Raw genomic sequence first — 25,431 nt, forward strand, 5'->3', positions numbered from 1 at the left:
TGATCACTGTTACACTACACTGTTATAATACACTGTGTAATACAAATGATCACTGTTACACTACACTGTTATAGTACACTGTGTAATACAAATGATCACTGTTACACTACACTGTTATAGTACACTGTGTAATACAAATGATCACTGTTTCACTACACTGTTATAATACACTCTGTAATACAAATGATCACTGTTACACTACACTGTTATAATACACTCTGTAATACAAATGATCACTGTTACACTACACTGTTATAGTACACTGTGTAATACAAATGATCACTGTTACACTACACTGTTATAATACACTGTGTAATACAAATGATCACTGTTACACTACACTGTTATAATACACTCTGTAATACAAATGATCACTGTTACACTACACTGTTATAGTACACTGTGTAATACAAATGATCACTGTTTCACTACACTGTTATAATACACTCTGTAATACAAATGATCACTGTTACACTACACTGTTATAATACACTCTGTAATACAAATGATCACTGTTACACTACACTGTTATAGTACACTGTGTAATACAAATGATCACTGTTACACTACACTGTTATAATACACTCTGTAATACAAATGATCACTGTTACACTACACTGTTATAATACACTGTGTAATACAAATGATCACTGTTACACTACACTGTTATAGTACACTGTGTAATACAAATGATCACTGTTACACTACACTGTTATAGTACACTGTGTAATACAAATGATCACTGTTTCACTACACTGTTATAATACACTGTGTAATACAAATGATCACTGTTACACTACACTGTTATAATACACTGTGTAATACAAATGATCACTGTTACACTACAGTGTTATAGTACACTGTGTAATACAAATGATCACTGTTACACTACACTGTTATAGTACACTGTGTAATACAAATGATCACTGTTTCACTACACTGTTATAATACACTCTGTAATACAAATGATCACTGTTACACTACACTGTTATAATACACTCTGTAATACAAATGATCACTGTTACACTACACTGTTATAGTACACTGTGTAATACAAATGATCACTGTTACACTACACTGTTATAATACACTGTGTAATACAAATGATCACTGTTACACTACACTGTTATAATACACTCTGTAATACAAATGATCACTGTTACACTACACTGTTATAGTACACTGTGTAATACAAATGATCACTGTTACACTACACTGTTATAATACACTGTGTAATACAAATGATCACTGTTACACTACACTGTTATAGTACACTGTGTAATACAAATGATCACTGTTTCACTACACTGTTATAATACACTCTGTAATACAAATGATCACTGTTACACTAAACTGTTATAATACACTCTGTAATACAAATGATCACTCTAGAATTCACGGTCATAACTGGGGAATAGTTTGTTCTTAGGAGACCCACATAAATAGTAAGTACCTTAAATACTGGATACTTTAATTCTTTTCACAATCTTCATCTACTTCCACAGTACTTTGAACCAATACACAACTTGTCTTAAAGGGAACAGTCTTTGTTATGTTGGTTAGAGATTGGTTTTTAAATTTGCTCACTGACAAACCACACAAAGGGCTCAACTGGATTATATAGATATAGATTATCTATCTATATCTATCTATCTATCTATCTATATATATATATATGCAGGATTTAGCACACATACAGGATATGTGGCAGGTCAGAGAGCTCAGAAGGGAGGTCTGGCCGGATAAGATAAAGTGTTGATAAGGGGGAGGGGGGGATACCAGAAAATCCTGGCAATGCATTCTGTTCGCATTTTAACCCCCCTTGTGCCAGGAAATCAGTGTTGACTTCATGATCTAACCGTCTGCGCCAAAGTTGTGTAAGAATGTGATTAACAGGACACATAAATCTACTTTCTTGATAGGAACACGTGAATGGGAAAGCTTTTTGAAGCTGTGCCATCTCTTCTCCCTCAGCATGATTCAGGGCTTAAACTGAGGAGCACGTCTTACAAAGGGCTGTGAAAGGTTACTCCGTTCCAGTAGCGGAGGGAACGTTCCACGAACAACATTTGCTGAAATAAGAATTAAATTCAAAGGCGTGAAAGGGTCTGAATAAGATACAGCCCACTCAGTAAACCTTCCTACAGTCTTTTCTGATGCAAGACTGGAAATGATGTATCAGTAACAATAAAACAATAACAACAAACAGAGCTAGCCACATATACGGCAACCAGTAATGGTTAAGACTTCACCGGATACTACAAATTACAATAGCTGGTGAATCCATTGGTGGTGCAAAATGATTGTACCTCTGGAGCTTTTAGCTTTTCATACAGTGATATTTTGTATTGATACTTTTTTATTCCCTTATTGCACAACAATATGCAGTAAATGTAAATATATAAACTTACACTGCAAATGAAAACAATAAAAATGGTCAAACATAATCACATATGTGGCCTCAAATCAATCACATTCTGTCTGGTTAATGGGTTCCAACCTGCAGCTCACATGCTGACTGTACCATCTGACATGAGACTTGGGAGTAGAAGCACATAAGGTTATTTTTAATATGATGCCCAAAATCTTGTAGGTTGCCCACCACCAGTCAGAAAAAAATTGGTTCGCAAGTTAGCAAAGTCTTGTAGTTCATAGATTGGACCGAAGAACCACAACATACCAGAAATCTGTACATATAATAGCATTTACAATTATTTACAAAGTATGTTTTTAGTTCCATGCAAGCTGTGTAGGAACGTATTACCTTTATTGCTTAAATTAGATTCATATTTTCTGCAAAAATAGAGAATTCTATAACCATGTGCTAAAAATGCACAGTGTATAATGGCACAAATAATCATACACCAGCATTGTTACACTCCACTGGTTACTGGCCAACTTGTGCACACTTGTGCACACAGACACATCATTTTGGGGCCCAGTTTACAGTATTTATTATGGCCTAGGCTTACTAGTGTACATGGGTTCAGCAGCAATCACACTGCTCTGACACATCACAGCTAAGCCGTTGTTATCACCACTCAATCCCACAAATAAAAACAGTCTGTAAGTAGCACTACGATATTAGAGACCTTACCACAATTTCAAAAATATTATACAGATGTTTAAATGCAAAAACACAGACAAATAATATAAAGGTGAATAAAAATTAAAACATTGTAAAAAATATATTTTGGCAATTGTCTATGGGGATCAGGACCAACAAAACAAGAAATATACTTTGGACATGCAGTACGGTTACATGCTGTACACGATGCAGGCTTCACAATTAATGTCTAGCATTCTTACACCTACAGACACTTTTGAGCTAGAGCTCCGGGTCACAATACTCAGATATTTGAGAAAGTTATTTTAAGGGGATAGAGCTCTAGCTGGGACTTGCCTTCTGCCAGAAAATACTTTTTAAAGACTGCAAGCGACTGCCAGTCCTGGCCTTAATCCAGTGGAACCGAGCTTTGCTTTTTTGCACGACTGTTGTCAGGTCAGCCACTTAAAACCGTGCACACGTCTGCATTACAATTAGTCTATATGCACGCTGCAGGTCTACATATTTAACACACGGAGGCATGTACCCATTCATTATTGTTAATATCTTTAATTTCTAAAGTGCAGACATATTACTCAGCACTGTGTAATGAGGGGATCGTAATGCAACCCTATTACGTAATATGACATGATACAGTAGATAAGGATGTTCCTGTCCAGATGACCTTAAAGTCTAACTGATCTGGGGAACAACATAAGGAAGCAGAATAACAGGTGTAGCTGCTGGTGGGGAAAGTGTGTGCATGGCTATTGTAAGAAACATTATCAGGAACCTATTTTAATGCAGCCATTGGCGACTGGTATTTCTGTGCGGCTACCGGTGGTGTGGTATGGTTGGAATAAGGAGAGACCCTGGAAAGTGGAGGCATAGAAGATGAACCAGTCATTGTAGACATCTCAAAACAGTTGGCCAATGGCAGCCATGAACGTCCTTCACTATTTACATTTACCAAACCTCTTTCAGGCGCTTTTGAATTCTTCTAGTTGTCTCAACTTATTGCAATGTAACATTTGCGTTTCATATTTAGATAATAACGATGGCCACATCAACCTGTCCTGTAACTAAACAGAAGACACAAAGTCACTGGCAGCACAAAACTCCTAGGAATGAGAATATTAGAAGGCATATAGATAAATGTGTATCAAGTCAGTGAGAGATGAGGGATAGATACATCTGTGCCCAAAAATAGGGACTGAGTGTGAGGTAAATTTTAGAACGTCATAGAAAGACAAATTAATGGACCTGTACTATGGTGAGCTCTGAAAGCAGACTTACTTGTGCCATCATAGAAACTAGATAGTCAAGTCATACAACAGGAATATTATTATACAACCTTTATTAGTCAAATACAAATAAAAAGTAAATGGAAAAAATATAGCTGGAGTCCCTTTAAATCTAAACCTTACATAGGTAAAGCACCGCAAGTATCTCACAAACAGTAGTTTGTTCAGGCAGCGGGCGGGTCATGTGACTCATTCCGTCAAACCTGGCACATACAGGATACATTTAGGTGGTACAAGTACGTCACTTATATTGCATATGTTGGAAGCTTTATATAGGACAATATTGGAAATTAGTTAGTTTCATCATATATAATGCAGCTTACTGTCCTTCCTGCCACAGTCTGAAACCATGTGTCAGGGTGGAAACTATGTAATTTTTTTATGAAACTGTGTTTCCGTTCCTGTATATGGGCTCAGTGCACTATTCAGTAAACAACTGGTACGTCAAAGGTATCGCTTCAGAGTCCACAAGGGATACACAGACGATCTGCCCACGTGTCTGACATACAACTAAACAGAGCTGTCAGACTATGGAGTCATATAAGTCTGCAACAGGAGGCTGTATGAGCTCTGTGTGTTCACATGTATACAGAAGCACGGGATCAGACCATTTCACCCCAAATTCCCGTAACATGAACATTGTCAAGGCTGATGGAGCACTCTAGGTGGTCCTACACAGGATGCAAAGAGACAAGTACTGTGCAACTCATATCAAAAACGCCATACTTATTTATTCCTGGAATATTTTAAATAGTAAACATTCTTTCTTCTTAGCCACCAGTGATTACTATACTCAACTTTGTTTTATGAGCCAGATCTCAGCACCACAACAGGGAATGTCTCACTAGTTCCAACATGAAACTGTTTTCAGACCCTAGGTTATCTCTAAAAGAAGATGGTTTATTTAAAGGGTTTCTTCAAAATTGTGCACTGAATATTTTCATATATTAATTTAAAGTAATAGTTAAACTTAACAATTATAAGTACATAGCTCACAGCTGTCTTGTGAGTGGATCTCCCTAGAAAAGGATACACTTTCACTGTTTTAGTGGAATTGCAGCTGTTGTTTTTTACTGGTGCTTAATTCCCTCAGTATCAATGGCTTGTAAAGTTTCTCTGTGTTGCATGTAGTAAATACTTACTATTGTCACTAATAAACTGAGTGTTGTCTATAACACAGGCAGCCTGAGTTATGGTTATGAGTGAATTGAACAGGGGATAAGTGAGAACTAGTAGAGCATGTCCCTAGTAAGAACACAGTACAGCTCCACACACAGGTAATTTACCATGCGCAAAACGGGCGAGGGACTTCAGGGTGGCGCTGTGTGGCTCAATTTGCGCACATGCATCTAAATCTAAGCTAAAATGCCTGGTTTGTGACACAAGAGGGTGTCATTTGCTGAGGAACAAAAGTTTGGCCTGGCCGATAGACAAAGAGCAATGACGTTCCCCACCGCTGTATAGATACACAGGTACCCTAGTTTTGATAAGCAGTACAAAAATGAGATCTAATTTTCAGATTACTGAAATGAAATTAAGGGGGAGAAGGTGCATTTTTAGGGTTGCTCCTTGTCGGCAATAACACTTGCACTGTGCAGCAGCTCTGAGCTGTCCTACGTTTAATGGGATGCATTTTTGCAGTTGCACTATGGCACAGTAGCCCAGGTCTCGGTGCACTTTTTCCCAAATTTAAAAAAAAAATAAGTCACAAATTAGGCTAAAGTGAGCAGTATTTTAGAAGAGATCAGAAAAAGTTTAATTTGGTGGCTATTAAGTGGTAGGAGGTTGGAATTTGTTGGGAGGATATCAGTTCGCACCAATGCATTTTGTGGCATGCATTGTAGTGAATTAAAATTAACAAAGAGGTTGAGGGGAGACTGGTTTTTGCCCGAAGTGCAAGTCTCAAAAGGCAGACTGGTTGCATAACTTTTGGAGCTGCAGGAAGATCAAGAGATTTTGGTATAAGGTGGTAAATTATATTAATCACGTTTTCAAAATACAGGTCTCATTGGCCGCAGAACCCCTTCTGCTGGCCGATTTCACCAACTGGAAGGATCTCTTACCATCCTCTGATATTCTGGCGGCTCTGATTGTAATTGTAACAGTAGCAAAACAGCTGATCCTAAGACATTGGGTTTCACCGGTATCCCCGACTCTGGGAATGCTCAAGATGGAGATTTTAGATATCATATACTTGGATAGGAGAGCCACTCTCCCGGATATAGAAAAAGGTGGTCTGAGGTTCCAGAGAAAATGGGGCTTATACATCGAATCGCTGGAACCCTCGGTCCAGCAGAACATCTTTAGATTGTTTGAATACACTACCTGGTATTTACTTAGACAATTAAGTTAGGGAAAAAATAAATAAATGCTTGGATGGATAAATGGAACCTCCTAAAAACTCTGAAGACGTAGACTTCCTTTTAATTAAAGAAAGGTCAGACTAATACTGTATGCCATATAGCTTAATAAAAAAAACAACTCCCCCCCTCCCCTCCTTTCCTTTCCTTCCCCCTCATTTTATTCCATTTTATTTTATTTTACTTTATTTCATTTCAGTTGTGTTTATTTCCTGATAGTAGTTCGTAGCGATCAGCTACACTCATATATGCAGATGTATAAGATTACTCAAAATGTTTTCATGAATCTTAAATAACGCAATTTCTCAGACGTTGTCAATATTTGATGTTTAACTATAATGCCAAATTGTCATGAATATCTTAATTGTATCTGAAAACTTTGGAATTTGTAACAGAAATGTCATTTTTAATTTGCTATATTTGTATTTAAGGAAAATAACCAATAAAAAAAATGAACAAAGAAATAAAACCATCAGCTAGACATTCTCATTTTTCTACCAATGATAACAGAACATAGCTGTACCTTTAATATGTAATATGAAACCTAAAAAAAACACATTTTTACCATGTTATTAAAGAAGAACTCCAACCAGGGTTAGCTTTCTACAGGAGCTCTAACCTAAATGTGCCAAACATCCCAATTCTATTGGTCTCCTGCATGACTAATGACACTACAGTGATATCGGGTTTGTTGCTGTTACCTACTGATTACGAGGCCACTATTTTGGGGGCAAAAATTCATGAACAGACGACACAAGCCCCCTGTCTGTGACTTCACTGGTTCCTACTGAATTGATGGGCTAAAAATCGACCCAAAAAGTGGCAGCCTCCACTGTGGTGTGATGTATCGCTATGGGAAGTAATAACTTTGGATCCCAATGGGTAAAACACCTTTGAGTCAACCCATTAGTTCAAATACAAAAAGTATGGGGGAACTGACCAGACCAGACAGCATCCAGTACATGTTCTGCCTACTGAAGCTGCAGGAGGTGTAAGTTGCAGAGACCTGGTTTCTCGTGAGCAATAGTTTTGGTCTTTGCTAACAATAGCTATGGACAGGTGTAACACAATGAATATTCTTCAGTATATAACATGAACAAGCACAAACAACTCAAAATAGCCACAAAGAGCAAACAATACACTACCAGAAAAAAAACAATGTACACTACTAACTAACTCAGGCCAATTATTAGCTGCAGTCCCACAGGAGGACATACCTGGCTGTATAAAAGACTGGTTACTGCCATAAAGCCCTCCTTCCTCTGTCCTGGTTCCTCTCACTTCCTCTTCATACCCCCACTATAGAGCAAGGGATTGCAGCATGATTCATTTCCTGCAGACAGGAGCTTAGCTCATTTTCTGTGATTGAGCTTTATGACAACAACCAACAAAAAAACAAAAAATACACAATACAAAAACAACTTCAGCAAATATTTTAAAAACTACATTTCACTTATTTATTATTCCTTGGTTGTGTTCAATGTACACTATTTGTGTATCACCGCTATGGAATCACTGTGTTATTAGTGTGTCATTTGCTTTATTTTCTGGAATCCAGTGACTCATCCACTGAAGTTAGAGTTATAAGAGTCAGACGTAGCATTGCTCTAGGTATGTCTGCGGTCATAATGGGATGTAATGGAGGTGGAGCACATCGGTGGCTGAGGGCACTGGACGCCTTATACAAACCGGATAAAAAGCTCAGATTGAGCTCACTTGTTGCATGTGCCGGCAAAAGTAAAAAGGGAAAGTCTGCCTATTACGAGTTTCAGACCAGCCTCTAAATTGTACACATTTATCTGTTTTCTCCTAAATTATTCATCATTGGAGCATGGTACATGTTGTTACTCATGTGACCCATTTGTACATTATATATACATTTCCTGTACTGAATGGATGTAGACAGTGCATGTGTGTCATGTGACTCTAATTACTGCCACCTGAGAATACGTGTACATGTAATTTTCTGAGCCCAATAAGACTCTACAGTCGCCCGCTAAAGCAGAAATAACATTTCCTGTTTGCCTTCGGGTGTAGAATTAGGCAGATCTGCAGTTAGCCTGAGTTCAGAGTTCACCCAGCTCCTCCAATCAGAAAGAGCTACATTTATCTAGACGTTGCCATATTGATGTGTACCTGTAATATCAGCCACACAATGATAGGCACAAATCAAGTACTGAGAGACTTACTGGAATCCCTAGATTGAATCCAGTATCTTTTACACCACATTCAACTGCTTTGTTTCCCAGTATCCCACACACTAGTAACTAGATGTCCGCTCCACTGGCAGGTAAACTGCAGGTTTGTGCATAATACTCACTTTCAATTGAAGCGCACAGAATACCAACAAATAGCTCCAAGCTTTGCTCCTATGCTAGTCAATATAAAAAAAAGACTTAAAAATGGGCTACCCTTAGCCTTAAGTAACACAAACATCAACTATGGAGTTCAATTTGGATGTTAAAACAAGATGAATGCCTGTAGCTCCTTTCATATACGGGTGTGTTTGTCACCACAAACTTCCCCCATTACTTTGACAAGAATTTCATAACCCTACCCTAAACCTCTGGGGGGGGGGGTAGGCAGGATTCCTTCCACTATCAGTCTGTATCTTCCTGCTTACCTCCATTCCCCTCCACACATCATGACATAGCTCCTGTCACAGGCAGCCATGTTCTCACTTACTCAGCACATTCATCTCCTGAAATAATCTGTGCCGCTGTTAACATTTTACTGATCAGATTGCCTACATATTGATCTAACAACACCCACATTATAGCTGGGAACACAAGGATGAGCAAAATATAAACACTGACAACAAAAATACCCTAGTCACTGGCACCTTTATAGATGTTACCAGGCCTGAACCTTATATATACTAATGTTGTGCTATATATATCTATAGCCCCCCCTCAGGGAATCTGGGACCCCAGAAAAGGCATACATTTCCACATCGTGGGGCAGCACGCTGGCTTATTGGTTAGCACTTCTGCCTCACAGCACTGGGGGGATGAGTTTGATTCCCAACCATGGCCTTATCTGTGTGGAGTTTGTATGTTCTCCCTGTGTTTGCGTGGGTTTCCTCCGGGTGCTCGGTTTTTTTTCCACATTCCAAAAACATACTGGTAGGTTAATTGGCTGCGATCAAATTGATCCCTGTCTTTCTCAGTGTTAGGGAATTGAGACTGTAAGCTCCAATGGAGCAGAGAGTGATGTGACTGACTGTACAGCACTGCGGGATTAGTGGCGCTATATAAATAGCTGATGATGATGAGGCAGGGTCACCAGCAGAGCAGACTAAATATAGTTGTAAAAACTGTATTTTTGCTATTGTGATCAATTAATGAACAACTTAAACATTTGCGTTCCACTGTATAGTAAATGAATGTAATACCCCATTCATACTGCACCAAAATCCGGGGTTTTTCCCGGGGCAAACTCAAACGACCCGGGTCTTGGTGCAGTATGAATGGTACAAGTGAAAAATCCCGGTTCAACCCGGGATTTATCGAGAGGTAATTCCCGGGTCGGACCCGGGTTGCTTGCACTATGAATGGTGCAACCCGGGTTTTTGCATAGTTGCATAGGGGAGAGAGAGAGAGAGAGAGAGAGAGAGAGAGAGAGGGAGAGGGAGAGGGAGATGGAGAGAGAGAGAGAGAGAGAGAGAGAGAGATTTTTTCATATTCCAGCTTTCAGCCAATGAAAAGTGCTCTGGTGATGACTACCACAAATTGCCAGGGCACAGACTTGTGCAGTATGAATGGGGTCAACCCGGGAAATTCCCGGGTCCGAGGTGCAGTATGAATCGTGTTTCTAAACTGAAACCCTGCAAAAACCCGCCTTCAAAAACCCGGGATATTGCCGGGGCGGCAGTATGAAAGTGGTATTAGTAGGTCAATGTATTCTCAAGTCCAAAGCTTTACCTGCTCCCCTGAGACTAAAGGGTTCAGTGTTATCTTTGTTACTTTAAAAAAAACAAACTTGCTTGCTTTTAACAGTAAGAAAACACAGTAATAATAGCAAGCTGGTTAGATCTGTTGATTTCTCTCATTTCAGGCCAATGATGTCATGCAGGAGGGTGGGTCTTGATCATTAAGTATGCATGCAATATATAGCCAAACATGACTAAACCAGCGAGAGGCAATCTGCACTAACTTGGGATACCCTGTTACGTTTAGCCCTTGGTGAAAGTCTATGGGGATTACACAACAACATGCATGGTCAGTCACTTACAGGATTTCACAACCCAGTGAGTAAGTAGAATCTCTCTAACAAAAGCTTGCACAGCCCACGTGTGAATGAAAAACTTTGGATGCTCATCCTGTGCTGCTGAGGAGGTTATGGAGAGTTCCCCTGAGTAAGCCTTTGGTTCTCAACACCCACACAAGCCTCAGTAACAGCCACAGAAAACAGCATCATTCTATAAACACAGGAAATGAGCAATCACACCTCTCACCATAAGAGATATTATAGCCGAGGCCCCAAGCAGCAGTCTGCTCCCACAGACACAAACATAGTGTCCAGATATGTGACTGCTCTGAAGCACATATGTGCCATATACACATTATTATCGTCTATTTATAGAGTGCCACCTTAATGCACAGTGCTGTACAGAGAATATGTAATCATTCACATCAGTCCCTGTCTCGCTGGCGCTTATAGTCTAAATTCTCTACCCAACAAACACACACACACACGTACACACACACGTACACACACACAGGCGTACAGATACACTGTGGTCCATTCTTTGTCAGCAGCCAATTAACCTCTGAAGAACTGAAAAAAAGTACTACAAATGGTATGAAAGGCACTGCTCACATGATTATAATATAACGGATCCAGCAGCATAGTTTTATGACATGAGAGATCTCAGCATTAAAAGCAGCACCCTTCATATAAGATGGGACTACAGCCTTTGTACATGATCAGGGCATGGACGTACAGGAAGCTACTGGCCCATGCAGTCACTTCTCCAGGTCCATCAGAACAAGGAAACACATAGATATGGTAATAGATCCATGGAATCGTCTCCCAGCAGTTGTGGATAGGACTGATACAGTATGAGATTGCATTGAACAAACACATTGATATTGTTAAGACTTAGAGGGGCATATTCAATTGTTGGTGGGATCGCCGAAAATCCCGCGGCCCGCGCACGATTACCGTTATTACAGTAATCGTGCGCGGAAAAACAGTTAATACTGTAATTTACTCGCTGGATTTCAGCGTATTAACTTTAATAGTTTTTACGCCGCGGAACTTTTTAAGAATTGAATATGCCCCAGAAAATATTAAGAAAAAAAATAACCCCCCCCCCCCCCTCACAATAAAAACACACACAAAGAGGCACAGACCTTTAGGTTACTTTCTGCTGTCACACTCTTCTATGAAGCAATGAATGGATGCACCAGAAAACATCACCCTCAGTCAGACCTGTTTTCATGTGGTCTGCTGCTCAGTGTCAGCCTTTGCCAGGGCACCTCCTTGTGTTTTCCATGTACTGTCTGCATACCACTGGGCACACAGACTACACTGGCAGCCAGTCCCATAGTATGAAATTAATGGGAGACAGCAGAATCAGGGGGAGTAAAACTACACACTTACACTTCTTTACTATGCAATCCTCAGTATTATCATTACCATTTATTTATATAGCGCCACTAATTCCGCATCGCTGTACAGAGAACTCACTCACATCAGTCTCTGCACCACTGGAGCTTACGGTCTAAATTCCCTAACACACACACACACACACTCACACACACAGACAGACAGACTAGGGTCAATTTGTTAGCAGCCAATTAACCTACCAGTATGTTTTTGGAGTGTGGAAGGAACCGGAGCACTCAGAGGAAACCCACGCAAACACAGGGAGAACATACAAAAGGCCATAAGATAAGGCCATAGTCGGTAATTGAACTCAAGAGCTCAGTGCTCTATGGCAGAAGTGCTAACCACCTAGCCACCGTGTACCTGTTGTGTTCCTATTGCCTGTATTAGCAATTGCACATTACCACTTCTTTCCAAATTTATGATCAATGTCAGTATGGGTTATAATTCTGCATGTATTCAAAAAGTACAATGCAACATCTCGTGTTCAGACAAGTATTTTGTATTGATGGGCAACTGTATATGGAACTAATTATATTATGTATGTTTATGCTTATAATATATATTATTATGATATATAAAACAGATTTACTTGGACATTTTATCATTTTGCACTTGGATATATTTTTTTTACAATTCTGGGCACCAATGAATTTGGATTATTTTTTTACAGTAATTTCAATTTGGAAAGCACGGGATGATTGAAATGATTCACTGTTAGAAAATTCCATTCTCTTTTAAACCAGGGAAAAAAAATCTTCCAAGAAAGCTGCCAGTCAGACAGGGAAATCTCTCCACAAATATTTTGCAGTTTACGACAGATGAATCTGCAGATTGAAAACCGTTCGATAGCTGCTGAGTGCGCCGTCTACCAGGCAACCACAATTCTGTTGTAAGGGCAACAGACAAATATAGTATAGCCTGCAGGATTTTACCAAGAAATGCTGTTGATTTACCATTTAGGAATATTAGAATTATTCAGTAACAAAACGTTGCCCCATCCACATAACAGGTAATCGGACATTGCTGTTGAACAGTAGGAAGAAGACAGGGACCATTCACAAAACCCTTTTATTGTGTGTTAGTTATGGCTGAAATCTAGCACCTACTTTACTGTGCGCAAGCTCTTTCTATGCTGTTGTAGATATGTCTTTTTATACTGGTTATATATCAGCTGTACCCCTCATAATGAAAAAAACATTCATCTTTATTCCCAAATGAAGTAACAATACAACAATTGAATACTTTTTAATTTCCTCTGCTAAATAGCTGTGTGCTGAGTTGTAAAGTTATGGAATGTATGACTTGAAGATTTTCCATCTACCTAAAGTTTCAATTGAAAGAGGTTACTCAGTCCTGCTAATGAGCCTTTCCAGTAATTGCAGCTTTTCTACCAAAACCATAACATTTTGTCCTACCGCCAAAATAAAAGTTCCTGTAATGCTGGTGAGAATATCAAGCCAGTCAGTAAAGCGGTGTGTGCAGAGTCACATTCACTTGGAAACCATCAGAAAATGACTTTCCTTTTTAATAAAAAAAAAACCTAATAATGCAAAAAAAAAAGTATTATACAATATAAGTGTGAGGTTTTGGCCAACGGTTATTGCTTGGTAAAGTCATGTATATGTTTTACCATAGCAACGTGGCCCCTTGGGCACTGTTTACTGGAATGTTCAACAAGCTGTGCTCCAGCTAACAAACATCATCATCATCATCATCATCATTTATTTATATAGCGCCACTAATTCCGCAGCGCTATACAGAGAACACATTCACATCAGTCCCTGCTGCATTGAAGCTTACAGTCTAAATTCCCTAACACACACACACACATACACAGACAGAAACAAGGACTAGGGTCAATTTTGATAGCAGCCAATTAACCTACTAGTATGGTTTTGGCATGTGGGAAGAAACCAGAGCACCAGAGGAAATCCACGCAAACACGGGGAGAACATACAAACTCCACACAGATAAGGCCATGGTTGGGAATCGAACTCATGACCCCAGTGCTGTTAGGCAGAAGTACTAACCCCTACGTGCTGCTAAATGCAGATGTAAGTATTTGAGGTCAACAGATGCACCAGGTAAGTTGTTTGTTTGTTTGTTAAGCTGCTCTTCAATGCTTCTTTATGGTATTGTTTCCCTGAGCCAAAGAGTATACAATTTAATTATTGATGAATGGGAGACAAAGGTAGACTGTGAATGGAGTGAGGGTCCTTTTATAAATCCATATTTTATTGCCAAAGTTTCTTTACTTGAAGGTAACTAATTATCCTAAGGTTATATATATATGTTACAAATATAAATGGGACTCACATTTAGTTCTACCGGCTGTCACTTAGGCACCATGTACTATTTTTTAATTACTTAAATGTGTGATCTGAACACAGACATTTGTTTCAAGCCCTGGCCAGACTTGAAGAACACTGCTTGTGGTATGTTTGATTCAGCAAGCATTTGAAACCAATGTCAGTGTGTACAGACCATGTATTTCCCATAGAGACCAATAATCTGTATTAATAAACCCGGTCAAGGTGCGTTCACCATGCAGTGAGCCAAGCGGATTGCGGATACATGCCACCTGAGGAGAGCTGCATTCTGTTTTACAGCCTTAATGTGGAGTGGACAAATCCTATGACTGCTCGCAGATTGACTCGGGGAACGGCATGAAGCTGAATAGTCTCAAGAGAGCCTGGGAAAAGGCTAATCACCAGTGGAGTGTGGAGGAGAAAGCTGTGCAATGAAGTGTGCTAGTGGTTAGACAAATCACCATGGGACAAGAGAATCCCTGTCATCCAATGTGTAAATGTGGACCTACATGGGTTTATTACCCTGGCAGGTGAAGAGCGAGGGGGACAGGATAGAATGAATTAATTAGGAATGTAGAGACACAGACATGTCACTGCCCACGTCCTTTCAAGTTCCTATGCCTGGAAGAAATTACGATTAAATGAATATATTTGTCTTCCCGTTATATAGAGTTTCTGGCAGAGGAAATCCACTGAGTGAATAATGGAAGGAACAGTAAAAGCCAGTCTGAGTAAACACAGCAGATTGTCTACACACACTGGAATCACTCATCTTGTGAGCTAAACCAATCTTCATAAAAATGCAGCCAATTCATTCGCGAGGAACTAGTCGGAAGCACTGTGTGCTGATGTCATTAAGTCCTGGTATATGAACTGAAAACAACAGAGAGCAAGCAAAGAAAAGACGGACACGTCACTGTTGCTCTTGCTATCAATGAATATCTTTAGCCTATTATTAAGGACTATATAGACCACAACATAATAAAGAGGAGGCACAACGAAGCGAAAAAACATTAAACATAATCAAAACTTTCTTTTTGCAATAAAATAAAACGTTTTATTATCTATCATTTGCAAACATCTTAATGACAGCTTACATTTACATCTCTTAGCATAACCCAGTCACTTAGCTCCTTAATGCCCCTTCTGCTGCTTTTCATCCTTCCTATAACCTATTCCTGGAAGGTCCTGCTTTCACTGACCATGCTGTCCCTTGCTCTCAGTGGTTGGTAGATGAGCTACTTTGTGGGGCTCCAGCAGTGTTTCACAAGTCTCCAGTGCTTGCCAACTAAGGACAAATGTCAGACACATTCTGCACACTGAGAGACTTCCAGGGCTTCTGTCTGAAAGATGGTTTATAAGCTGATAATGAACCAAGCTGGTCCCTGCACTGGAACACTTGCACAAGGCCACAAGAGCACGAAACTTACACATTATTATATCAGCTGCTTCAGAGGTTTAAAAAAAGGGCAAACACCAATTCATGCAGTGCTACTTCCACGTTCTCAGACAATATCCAAGCAAGCTGTGTAATGTCATAGACACCAGCTATTTCATAATCATTTAGATCGCATGCAATGGGACTCGTTTAATAGCATCGTCCTCTTCTACAAATTCTAACTTAAATGGAGCATTGACGGGTATTGGATGTGAGATGTGGTGTTTAGACGTCTTTGCTCGGTAAAGTCAGGCAAGCATTTGGGCTCTAATTTTTATGATCGTTTGGGCATAGGCTAGCAGTGTTCTTTTCCAGTTACGGATAATAACCAAACACATGTACAAACAAAAAATGGATTTGCTCATAAAAGCCAGTATGTTTTACTGAATATTACCGACTAATTATATTTAGTACAAATCCTGTTTCATAGCGGAACAGGCACTGTATTTGTAAGTGAGCGTGTTGCAGAATTTATAGCTTATGAATAAAACTAGGACAACAATAGACAATTACTTCTGATGTGGTTGTGGTAGGATTAGCAACACTTAAGCCAAATCCCACTGGTGACACCATCACAAAGCAAGCAGTGACACACTAATGACAATACATGTCAACTAAGCAAAGTTAAACAGTCGGATACTGCATGGACCTGTCATGTGATGATTCCCTAACCTCTCTCCATGCAGTGACTAAAGATGTTCTATCAGGGCTGTGTCTAATCATTCTGTGACCTACGGTGGCCTTTCTCATCCCTTATACAAAGCACCAGAAATATGTGCATGTCATTTTAAAAGATAAGTAATATAATTTGTAAACAAGGCAAATACCACTAATTTAGGCTGCTGCAACGAGATAATTGAAACCTTTAAAATAAATTCCCTTCAATCATACCCCCCCCCCCTCCCCTCACACACACACCTCAAATCGCCTCAATATAGGTACACCCCTCCTCAGTACCCTAATGAGGACAGCAGTAACCTCACTCTCTGCAATGATTGAAGATGTCTCAGTTTACTACTGGTTCTCCTCCCTGGGGCCAGCTCCCTACCTGCACTGATTGGCTGACAAGAGACTTGCAGCAGCCTCTTCCCACATACTTTCATCCTGGCTGCCACAATGCGTTTATGTCTACATAGAAAATGGAATTCATTCCAGAAATCCTGAGGGAAATGACATCATCTGTCTCATTAAGATTAGATTATAGATATAGTTGTTCTTTTGTGTAAAATGTCTGTGAGCAGAGGTCCTGCCATCAGGGTGTAAATTAGCAACAGGTGATATCAGTCATAAAAGTGACAAAAGAACTCAGAGGTACTGCAGTAAACGCGACGATGTTACGCAGCTGTCTGAGTGCTCTCCACGTGGGGCAAACAATCATTTAAACACACCACATATCATATTGCCACATTACCAACTAATCTCCCCAACCCTCTGCTTCCACAATCAAAATATCTCATTGCTGACTGAGCAGAAATGGTGGAGAGGGATCACTTCTGCCAACAAGCCTATACAACCACAACCTGTCCTTTTCATGCCATAACCACACACACTGGTTTCTGGAGGTAAGATATGATTGTGTAATTTCACTACAGCAGGACTGTGGAATGAAATGCACACAGGCTGTGTGTGAATATCAAAGGGGCCACTTCTGCAGCCTTAGAAGAGTGCCGTTTCCGGCTCAGCTGACTAACATTTATCAGACGCGCATGAAAGCTGCTGTTGTTCAAAGAAATGCAAATTCTGAGGGCACTGCCACCTCCGAGAATCGACCACAAACCAAACATCCACCTACACCGAGAGCAGGCATACCCGGGCATTCCAGTGATTGGGATAACAAGGTATCCATTCAGACAGCAAATATCCCTCCTTTCACAACTTGCCTGTGATAGGTTTCATGTCATAAACTACTGCTGTAAATCTTGGTACTTTTAGGGATCGTTCACAGAGAAACGTTGGGAAAATAAACAATAATGTGTGGAGAGTGACGCACGGTGTAGGTGCATTTTTCCCAATACAAACTATTGCACCGCTACATTTTAAAACGTGGCGTTAACATTCTAGAACAAATTTCATTAAAATAGAATTTTCTTTTATCCTGTATATTTGAAGACTGGGAAGTGTCCAGCACTAAACAAAAAAACAACAACAATATAACGCTTTTCTCAATGTCTACAGGTCCACTGCGCTTATACAAGAGACCAGCACAGTAATTATGGGGCATATTTAACAAATCACGGTAGTGCACTATTGTGCACTTACCGTGGAATTAAAGTCCTGATGTGCCCTCCGCAAATTTATTAAAGGTGCATCGCAGCAGATCGTTTTTGCGAGCAGTCACCATTCAACAGAATGGTGACTGCTCTGGCCGCAATCTAACAAATCCCGAAATTTTCAGAAACTTGTCAAGTTAATGTACGCCAGCTGAAGCTGGCGTACATTATCAGAATTGAAGAAATCCACTGCTGTCAGCTCTGCTCCGAAGAGCAGAGCTGGACAGCGCATGTGTGGGTGGGATCACATGCGCAATTGAAGGAAGAAGAGGAACGAAGAGGAGATCCCAAGACAGCGCATCCGAAGAGGGGGGTAAGGGTGATTTTTTCTATCACAGAAACAGCAGTTTTTCGGAACTGCTGTTTCTGTGTTCCCTTTTTAATAAAGGGAATATACGTGCAAAATGGTATCCACACAAAATAGATAAGTAAATCATCATTCTTAATGCCTACGCTTTTCTTATAATAAAATCGATTACTTTATTTTCAGCTGTAGAAGTAAATCACACACTGTTTTCAACATATTGGTGTCTACATGAGAACCCAGCTAACCTGTATCAAGTGAGCATGAAAATACAGTACTCTGTTCTTTATATCCCCCTCAGCAGACTTTGGCATGCAGCCAGCCCAGCTATGCAACATTCGATACATAAAACACTTGGTTTAGCTAGGGACTTTCCCTGCCCCAAAGTGAGTCAGTCAAGGGTTTTCTCAGAGTCCTCTGTGAACTTGAAGTACATTTAGTAAACAAACACTATAAACAAGACAGAACTTTCTTCTGTACTGCTGATGCCAGGTTAAACATAACTGATCTTCTAACCAACACAGAGCTCTTCTTAAGGCCTTAACTTTCTGCCTACCACCACAATAGCAGCATTTCCACATAGACTACAGACGGGTGAGGGCAATAGGATTCTTTGATGCACACTTGCGTCTCAGCAAATTGCATCGCTATAGCCGCCGATTTGCAACATAGGGCCGCGGGGGCTGAGCTGCGATGTGGCACTTACTATTATGATCTCTCCTCCGGGATCTCATGGAGGGGAAAGCATAAAGGTTGGTAAGTATGCTTTGATGTGAACTTTGATAATGTATCACCTGTGTTATTCCTATAATGTTAGGCCAGGACCTATAAAATATTATTTTACACTAAAGATAATGGAGAGGTCGTTCAAGCGTATGTGCTGGTGAAATGGTTAAAACGCATGAAAATTAAGGTGCGCTTTAGTGATGCGTTTTAACGTGTCTTTCATGTGCTTTACACAAGCTATGCTTTTACCAGTACAAACTATTGTACTGGTAGTGCGCCTTAACGCATGAGAATTAGGTCTTGCTGCGCTCTAACATTTTAAATGCTGCATTAAAATTTTACAATGCAATGGTGGAAACAAGCTCATAAGAAACCATTCCTCTAGTTTTTATGCAGCGATCAGGAATTAGTTAGGGCAGATAGGTGTGAACGAGAAGTGAATGCCAGGAGCCAAACAGAGGTTTATACCTGCAGAACAGCAGAATGAGGGTGATGAGCGTTCCTATAGCTATGTGTGCACATGTGTGCTTGGACAATACAGCATTATATGCTGGGAATAAATAAGCAATTTCTACCTGCCGAGTTTCACCGACAGCCATTGCCACAGCTGTTGGAAAGAGGCAGCTAGAAAGACCCAATTCAAGCACTCATACGAGTATTAGCGGAAGGATTGCGTTAGAAAGGAAAGGAAAAATCACACATATACTTTTGTTTCCTCATAGAATCTAATTAAAATCCTATGGACTCAGTGGTCAGGAGGAAAAATGTGACCATTTACGAATGCAAAAAGGATTCCAGAAAAAGCAGACACTTCCTCACTGCTGTGCCGGCTGCCAGAGGAGTATCACTGTAGCTACTTTCTGTGCAAATATCATAAGTCAACTGTCTGGAATGAGGAAGTTCAGCAGAACGCTACATGTGAAGAGGTGGCTTCTCCTCACCCCCTACAGCAGGTCAGAGGCATAAACACCTGCTCTAGTCGCTAGCTGTCCTTTACAAAGGGCTACACAGAAACTGAAATTATGAAAATAAAAAAAATAAAAAAAACAAAACTATTTAAACCTTGCAGTGCTGTACTGAGATAGGAAATGTAAACAACTGCCATTAGGACCAGGATATTAGTATATGTTAACTTTTCTATAAGCATCTCTGGTTGGATAAGCAGCAAAAATTCACTTTCAGCACAGCAGCAGCGGGCTCCAATAGCTGAGGGGTGGGCCCGCTATACTAGCCTCTACTTTATACCTCACCCGAGTGAACACTCTCTCTTGCTCTCCTTCCTTCACACCCTATTTTCCCGTCCTTCACCCATTCTCCTCTATGCCCACCACCGCTCGCCCATCCTTTCCCCATCCCTCACTTTTTTCCTCTTTTTCTATATAAACTTAAAACTGAGATAATTCTCTCATAACTGTATGACACCCGGCATTGTACATTAATAGTTGTTTTGCATTTGCAATAATGTAATGTCATCGCAATGTATATATTATACCTGATGCCTTTAATAAACAGTCCTTAAATTAAAAAAAACAGCAAGTCAATAAAGCATCTATATGCATGTACACGTAGGATCCTCAGTAGGGGGTTCCACCTTCAGATTTTCTCCCACAAAAAGTTATTCAGGAGACATATACCAGAAACTGGCGCCATGATAAAATGTGAGATTGACCTGAGCATGTTTGTTTTCATACCCTAAAGCGTACAATGACAGCTAGACTCTGCTTGGATGCTTATTATAAAATAAACACAAACTTATGATTTACATCATACATTCATCCACTTATAAAATAAGCTACGAGCTCTAACAAATGATGATTAGAGTAGCCTCCCCACACCCTCCTGTTCTGATCAATTTTTTGTTTTATTCCCTCAGTTTGCGGGTATTAGTACCATTGCAGGGGGGGTGGGGGGAGGTAAATCCATTTCCTGCCGGGTCACTTCCTGTGACCAGTGTTCAAGGAAGGAGTGAGGATGGCATGGAGGGATAATGTGGCGGGAGGAGGATGGAGGGATGAACTGCGAGCGTTTTGTGTAGTCCATCTGCTGGGGTGCACTCCAAAACAGAAGCAATTGTTCCAATAATATTCCAGAAAAAGGGGTGCACTCTCCAGACTTAGCTAGGTATCAAGAATGATTATTATCCTTGCACAATACTGACCGCATAATCCAATTAGTACTGGGCTCTAACATTTCTTTATGCAGCAGGAAATTATGCTACTATAATTTCTATATACATACAGTACATACCTTTCTTTAAACATCCTTTAAAGCGCCAGGAAAAAAAATATTTTCTTAAAGATTAAAATCAGCTAACGCATTACCTTACAGATGTAGTTATCATTAGGGGTTTCTTTAAACAGGAGATTTCTAACTAAACTCCAAAGGCAAACTTAGAATGGTGAATGGTGACGCTGGATCACTGTCCAGACAGTTTCTATTGAACTGCGCTGTCTACAAAGCATTTTGCACAAGAGCAGCTTTCTGTCTGTAAATCAGGGAAAGTTATAAAACAAATAAAACAAAATAGAGTGGTGCAGGTCACCCATAATGTGTGACTGCGCCTATCATAATCATTATTTATTTATATAGCGCCACTAATCCCACAGCGCTGTACAGAGAACTCACTCACATCAGTCCCTGTCCCATTGGGGCTTACAGTCTAAATTCCCTAATATAGACACACACACAGACACACACACACACACACATACACACACACATACACATGCACACACAGATTAGGGTCATTTTGATAGCTATCTTTAGTAGATGGACTGCCGCAATGGTTCTATTGCTGTTTCAGGATAGTGAGTGTAGAAGATAGTGACAGTAAAAAAAAACTTTATTATTTAAATAAAGAATTTTTCCCAAAGGCTAATATTTTAAAATTACTTTTATACCGTTATTTTTACATATTTTTATTCATTTTTTCTATTTCTATTTCCACTAGTTAGGTCACACATACTCTAGAATCGCTGTGTCACTCAGCTGTGCCGGCGGTAAATTAACAATAAATTGCGTTGATAACAGATTTTCTGCAATAAGAGGCAGATTAATAAATAGGATCCTTAGTCTTTGCATTGGTTGCCTGTTTCTGCCACAATTCATTTCTAAAATTCTAGTCATTATCTTCAAGGCACTCAATAACCTGCCTACCTCTCTTCTACTGTTCTCATATATCTCCCAAACTGAGCCTTCCAATCTATCAATGACTCATACCTATCATCCTCCCTTATAAAAAAAAAACCTCCAATTCCAAAATCCAAGATTTTAGCATGTAGCATCTTTACTCTGGCATGCTATTAATTATTCTATTAGACTGCCCCCACACCTTCAAAGCTTTAAACATGCCTTTTGTACATGCTCGCTCCATTCCTAATGACCTGCACTTATGCGTTCTCCATTAAGTTCCTTGATTAGTTGTACGTAGTTTGTAGGAATCTGGATTTTCTTACCAACTTTCTAAAGTTTTGTCCCTGCATTGATAGAAAGATATGCCTGGCATATTGCCCCTACTAAACAGCACAGTGGTATAAGTTAGCTCCTTAAAATAATAATATTGTCACTCACCGGACTGTGAGTGCCATTTCTCCTGTGTTCAGGAACCGTGGCCGTCCGCCATCCTGAGGGTCTGCGCATGTGCAGCCCTTATTAAACCTTCAGTACCTGTTGCTTTTAATTGATTGGATGATCAGGCAACCCTCCCTATTTAAACCACCTGTGATCATTAACTGGTTGCCTGATCTTGGAGTCTCATTCCCCATGAGCCTCTGAAGGTGTTCCTGTGTTTCCTCGTGTATTCAGCTCCAGCTGATTCCTGTTTACTGCGATTGTGGTTTCCAGACCACTTCAACTCTCCTGTGTTCATCGTGCCTGCACTCAGCTGATTCCTATCTGCTACTACCACCGGACTCCAGTCCGCCTCAACTCTCCTGTGTTCAGCGTGTCTGCTCTCCGCTGCCTCCGTTACTACTGCAGGGTTCCAGACTGTCTCAACTCTCCTGTGTTCAGCGTGTCAGCTCTCCACTGATTCCTATGTGCTACTGCTGCCGGATTCCAGACCGTCTCTACTCTCCTGTGTTCAGCGTGTCTCCTCCCCGCTGCCTTCACTACTACTACCGGATTCCAGACCGCCTCTACTCTCCCGTGTTCAGCGTGTCTTCTCTCCGCTGCCTCCGCTACTACTGCCGGATACCAGACAGCCTCAACTCTCCCGTGTTCATCATGGTTACCTGCCGTGCGCTGCACCAACCTGTTTACCGCTTCCATCCTCCAGTGGTCTCTCCTCCTGCCGGCCTTCAGCCGTTCAGGTATCCCTGCACGTCTCTCTGACAGCCTGCTCTCCTGAACCGCGGTATGCATACTTTCCATTGACTTTGCTTTTGTATTGCATATCCGTCTGGACTGTGTTGTGTTCATCTCCGGAGTCTACTATCCACTGAAGCTATTGTTACCATTGAGTTTGTTTCCTATTACCTGGATCGCTATAGTGACTTTGTATACTTCAAGCAGCGTTTGTCAGTTATTATTGTATTGTGGATATCATCGTGGGATCAAGTTCTGTGTGCCCCGTGTATCCTCTGCATTACATTCATCTCCTCGTGCCCCTTCTCACATATATATAGCAGTGGCACAACTTGCTGACGCAGACCACTGACTCCTGTTTCCCAGTGACACCAGTTTCAAGTATCCTCTCACATAAGCAGTGGTACAACTTGCTATACGCAGACCACTGACTTCCCCGTTACCTACTTGCACCTGGAATCCATTCCTTCACTATAGACAGCGGTATAACTTGCTATACGCAGACCACTGACTCTCACTACCACCTCTCTACTCCTGGACATTCCTCCTCACTATAGCAGTGGTACAACTTGCTGCACGCAGACCACTGACTCTCCTCACGTTTACTTGTCCATCTGGTTCCTCGTGTACATACATCTACTCATTACCAGTTGCTGCTAGTCATAGACTTTCCTTGAGCATTCTCTCACCATCTGCTGATTCTCCTGTTCCGTTGTCACCCTGCTACCAGAGAACCATAGTTCCAGCTATATTACTCTGGTAAGTACATCATCTGGTGATATCCTGGGCAAAGACTCCTAGTGCCCGTGACAAATATACAATGATGTTTAGGATACGCTAATGCCCTGTGGAAACTGTTGATTTCCTGTATGTTACAATAGTTCTCACTGGAATATTACAGCAATCCATCAATACTAAGAAGTCCTACTGACTGGTTGATATAAAATAGCATGCCCAGTAATTATGACCTGTAATGTTTTCTACCTCTTTATAACAAAGATCAACCTTCAATGCTGGTCTCTAAATACAGAATACATGTCTGATCAAGACCGTCCTACCTGTAATCATATATTATACAATCCTTACAGCAAGAATAATGATATATGACATTCCTGCAACCTGTGAGGTGAAGCTGGTTTTCCTGCACAATAAGTTATACCAAATCACAGCTTAAAGAAAGAATAAATGGTGATAAAGAAAGAATTTAATATTTTAGATATGGTTTAATGGCAAGATCTTTTGTATTTTATTGCCAATGAAAAAATTAATAAAGTTTGTACATACTCACTTGTAATGAATATATTTCATATTATGCTGAACATGTAGAGTTCTACACTGCTTGTTTAGATAGTGGAACTGTTATTGCTGCCAGTGATGTGCATGTCCCAAAAAAGAGGTGTGGACTATGGGTAAGACAGCGACCTATATGGGCATGGATTCACTAGATTGGGGAGTTGCCATAGTTTGTCCTCTTTTTACCATTAAGAATGTGGGGAGGTATGTGAGTGTGCTGGCAATACATACACTTTAATTATTCAACATGTCAAGATATGTTTGAAATATTTCACATTGGTAGGTTGTCGGGCACCAGGTTATATTTCTAATGTGATTTTAACCTACTCAAAATGTGATTTTGTTTTTTTCTTACCAATACATAGGTAGAAATGGAAATAGAGACGTAGTTGAGAGTAGCTGGAAATGAGACCTAAGGACTTATATGGACGGATGTTAAAATCAAGCACTCAAAGTGCGT

General features: G+C 40.3%; 2 protein-coding genes across 2 annotated transcripts in view; both read right to left on the reverse strand.

Annotated features, from left to right (window-relative positions):
• Positions 1-25,431, reverse strand: part of IQCH (IQ motif containing H) — a 438,281-nt gene that overhangs the window by 121,404 nt on the left and 291,446 nt on the right. The gene's annotated exons all lie outside the window — the stretch shown is intronic.
• The window catches only part of SMAD3 (SMAD family member 3), a 75,557-nt gene that overhangs the window by 21,783 nt on the left and 28,343 nt on the right, over positions 1-25,431 (reverse strand). The window lies entirely within an intron of this gene.

Source organism: Mixophyes fleayi, chromosome 4, assembly GCF_038048845.1.
Source record: "Mixophyes fleayi isolate aMixFle1 chromosome 4, aMixFle1.hap1, whole genome shotgun sequence".
Lineage (NCBI taxonomy): Eukaryota > Metazoa > Chordata > Amphibia > Anura > Limnodynastidae > Mixophyes > Mixophyes fleayi.